We start from the raw sequence: 4,731 nt of genomic DNA, 5'->3' as shown, positions 1-4,731 counted from the left end.
CAACTGGCTGTGTTGAAGCCCAGGAAATAGGAGGGTGTAGGCAGAGGCCTACTGTATTTGGAATGAGGTGACAGCAGGAGAGACTGCCATCCACACAGCAGGGGATCAGCTGACGTTACTGAACCCCACTGAGACACGGGAGCAAGTATCTCTTTCCGTGTGGACGGCACTTCCGAACTACAACTGGCTGTGTTGAAGCCCAGGAAATAGGAGGGGGTAGGCAGAGGCCTACTGTATTTGGAATGAGGTGACAGCAGGAGAGACTGCCATCCACACAGCAGGGGATCAGCTGACGTTACTGAACCCCACTGAGACACGGGAGCAAGTATCTCTTTCCGTGTGGACGGCACTTCCGAGCTACAACTGGCTGTGTTGAAGCCCAGGAAATAGGAGGGTGTAGGCAGAGGCCTACTGTATTTTGAATGAGGTGACAGCAGGAGAGACTGCCATCCACACAGCAGGGGATCAGCTGACGTTACTGAACCCCACTGAGACACGGGAGCAAGTATCTCTTTCCGTGTGGACGGCACTTCCGAGCTACAACTGGCTGTGTTGAAGCCCAGGAAATAGGAGGGTGTAGGCAGAGGCCTACTGTATTTGGAATGAGGTGACAGCAGGAGAGACTGCCATCCACACAGCAGGGGATCAGCTGACGTTACTGAACCCCACTGAGACACGGGAGCAAGTATCTCTTTCCGTGTGGACGGCACTTCCGAACTACAACTGGCTGTGTTGAAGCCCAGGAAATAGGAGGGTGTAGGCAGAGGCCTACTGTATTTTGAATGAGGTGACAGCAGGAGAGACTGCCATCCACAAAGCAGGGGCTCAGCTGACGTTACTGAACCCCACTGAGACACGGGAGCAAGTATCTCTTTCCGTGTGGACGGCACTTCCAAACTACAACTGGCTGTGTTGAAGCCCAGGAAATAGGAGGGTGTAGGCAGAGGCCTACTGTATTTGGAATGAGGTGACAGCAGGAGAGACTGCCATCCACACAGCAGGGGATCAGCTGACGTTACTGAACCCCACTGAGACACGGGAGCAAGTATCTCTTTCCGTGTGGACGGCACTTCCGAACTACAACTGGCTGTGTTGAAGCCCAGGAAATAGGAGGGTGTAGGCAGAGGCCTACTGTATTTTGAATGAGGTGACAGCAGGAGAGACTGCCATCCACAAAGCAGGGGCTCAGCTGACGTTACTGAACCCCACTGAGACACGGGAGCAAGTATCTCTTTCCGTGTGGACGGCACTTCCGAACTACAACTGGCTGTGTTGAAGCCCAGGAAATAGGAGGGTGTAGGCAGAGGCCTACTGTATTTTGAATGAGGTGACAGCAGGTGAGACTGCCATCCACACAGCAGGGGATCAGCTGACGTTACTGAACCCCACTGAGACACGGGAGCAAGTATCTCTTTCCGTGTGGACGGCACTTCCGAGCTACAACTGGCTGTGTTGAAGCCCAGGAAATAGGAGGGTGTAGGCAGAGGCCTACTGTATTTGGAATGAGGTGACAGCAGGAGAGACTGCCATCCACACAGCAGGGGATCAGCTGACGTTACTGAACCCCACTGAGACACGGGAGCAAGTATCTCTTTCCGTGTGGACGGCACTTCCGAACTACAACTGGCTGTGTTGAAGCCCAGGAAATAGGAGGGTGTAGGCAGAGGCCTACTGTATTTTGAATGAGGTGACAGCAGGAGAGACTGCCATCCACAAAGCAGGGGCTCAGCTGACGTTACTGAACCCCACTGAGACACGGGAGCAAGTATCTCTTTCCGTGTGGACGGCACTTCCAAACTACAACTGGCTGTGTTGAAGCCCAGGAAATAGGAGGGTGTAGGCAGAGGCCTACTGTATTTGGAATGAGGTGACAGCAGGAGAGACTGCCATCCACACAGCAGGGGATCAGCTGACGTTACTGAACCCCACTGAGACACGGGAGCAAGTATCTCTTTCCGTGTGGACGGCACTTCCGAACTACAACTGGCTGTGTTGAAGCCCAGGAAATAGGAGGGTGTAGGCAGAGGCCTACTGTATTTTGAATGAGGTGACAGCAGGAGAGACTGCCATCCACAAAGCAGGGGCTCAGCTGACGTTACTGAACCCCACTGAGACACGGGAGCAAGTATCTCTTTCCGTGTGGACGGCACTTCCGAACTACAACTGGCTGTGTTGAAGCCCAGGAAATAGGAGGGTGTAGGCAGAGGCCTACTGTATTTTGAATGAGGTGACAGCAGGTGAGACTGCCATCCACACAGCAGGGGATCAGCTGACGTTACTGAACCCCACTGAGACACGGGAGCAAGTATCTCTTTCCGTGTGGACGGCACTTCCGAGCTACAACTGGCTGTGTTGAAGCCCAGGAAATAGGAGGGTGTAGGCAGAGGCCTACTGTATTTGGAATGAGGTGACAGCAGGAGAGACTGCCATCCACACAGCAGGGGATCAGCTGACGTTACTGAACCCCACTGAGACACGGGAGCAAGTATCTCTTTCCGTGTGGACGGCACTTCCGAACTACAACTGGCTGTGTTGAAGCCCAGGAAATAGGAGGGTGTAGGCAGAGGCCTACTGTATTTGGAATGAGGTGACAGCAGGAGAGACTGCCATCCACACAGCAGGGGATCAGCTGACGTTACTGAACCCCACTGAGACACGGGAGCAAGTATCTCTTTCTGTGTGGACGGCACTTCCGAGCTACAACTGGCTGTGTTGAAGCCCAGGAAATAGGAGGGTGTAGGCAGAGGCCTACTGTATTTGGAATGAGGTGACAGCAGGAGAGACTGCCATCCACACAGCAGGGGATCAGCTGACGTTACTGAACCCCACTGAGACACGGGAGCAAGTATCTCTTTCCGTGTGGACGGCACTTCCGAACTACAACTGGCTGTGTTGAAGCCCAGGAAATAGGAGGATGTAGGCAGAGGCCTACTGTATTTGGAATGAGGTGACAGCAGGAGAGACTGCCATCCACACAGCAGGGGATCAGCTGACGTTACTGAACCCCACTGAGACACGGGAGCAAGTATCTCTTTCCGTGTGGACGGCACTTCCGAACTACAACTGGCTGTGTTGAAGCCCAGGAAATAGGAGGGTGTAGGCAGAGGCCTACTGTATTTGGAATGAGGTGACAGCAGGAGAGACTGCCATCCACACAGCAGGGGATCAGCTGACGTTACTGAACCCCACTGAGACACGGGAGCAAGTATCTCTTTCCGTGTGGACGGCACTTCCGAGCTACAACTGGCTGTGTTGAAGCCCAGGAAATAGGAGGGTGTAGGCAGAGGCCTACTGTATTTTGAATGAGGTGACAGCAGGAGAGACTGCCATCCACACAGCAGGGGATCAGCTGACGTTACTGAACCCCACTGAGACACGGGAGCAAGTATCTCTTTCCGTGTGGACGGCACTTCCGAGCTACAACTGGCTGTGTTGAAGCCCAGGAAATAGGAGGGTGTAGGCAGAGGCCTACTGTATTTGGAATGAGGTGACAGCAGGAGAGACTGCCATCCACACAGCAGGGGATCAGCTGACGTTACTGAACCCCACTGAGACACGGGAGCAAGTATCTCTTTCCGTGTGGACGGCACTTCCGAACTACAACTGGCTGTGTTGAAGCCCAGGAAATAGGAGGGTGTAGGCAGAGGCCTACTGTATTTTGAATGAGGTGACAGCAGGAGAGACTGCCATCCACACAGCAGGGGATCAGCTGACGTTACTGAACCCCACTGAGACACGGGAGCAAGTATCTCTTTCCGTGTGGACGGCACTTCCGAACTACAACTGGCTGTGTTGAAGCCCAGGAAATAGGAGGGTGTAGGCAGAGGCCTACTGTATTTGGAATGAGGTGACAGCAGGAGAGACTGCCATCCACACAGCAGGGGATCAGCTGACGTTACTGAACCCCACTGAGACACGGGAGCAAGTATCTCTTTCCGTGTGGACGGCACTTCCGAACTGCAACTGGCTGTGTTGAAGCCCAGGAAATAGGAGGGTGTAGGCAGAGGCCTACTGTATTTGGAATGAGGTGACAGCAGGAGAGACTGCCATCCACACAGCAGGGGATCAGCTGACGTTACTGAACCCCACTGAGACACGGGAGCAAGTATCTCTTTCCGTGTGGACGGCACTTCCGAACTACAACTGGCTGTGTTGAAGCCCAGGAAATAGGAGGGTGTAGGCAGAGGCCTACTGTATTTGGAATGAGGTGACAGCAGGAGAGACTGCCATCCACACAGCAGGGGATCAGCTGACGTTACTGAACCCCACTGAGACACGGGAGCAAGTATCTCTTTCCGTGTGGACGGCACTTCCGAACTACAACTGGCTGTGTTGAAGCCCAGGAAATAGGAGGGTGTAGGCAGAGGCCTACTGTATTTTGAATGAGGTGACAGCAGGAGAGACTGCCATCCACACAGCAGGGGATCAGCTGGCAATGATGAACCCCACTAACACTTGAACGAATGTGTTTGGCTCTGTGGAGACGACACTTCTGAACACCAACTGACGCTGTTGGAGCCCAGGATTAGGCGTGGAGCAGGCTGGGGCCTACTGGATTTTGGCAGGTGAAGGCAGCAGGAGACTTGCCATCTCCACAGCAGGGGAACAGCTGGCAGTGCTGAACCCCACTAACACTTGAACGAATGTGTTTGGCTCTGTGGAGACGACACTTCTGAACACCAACTGACGCTGTTGGAGCCCAGGATTAGGCGAGGAGCAGGCTGGGGCCTA

The sequence above is a fragment of the Dendrobates tinctorius genome, unplaced genomic scaffold (genome assembly GCF_039654945.1).
Source record: "Dendrobates tinctorius isolate UK_male_01 unplaced genomic scaffold, ASM3965494v1 ptg000156l, whole genome shotgun sequence".
Taxonomy (NCBI): Eukaryota; Metazoa; Chordata; class Amphibia; order Anura; family Dendrobatidae; genus Dendrobates; species Dendrobates tinctorius.
Note: the sequence above shows the minus strand (reverse complement) of the source record.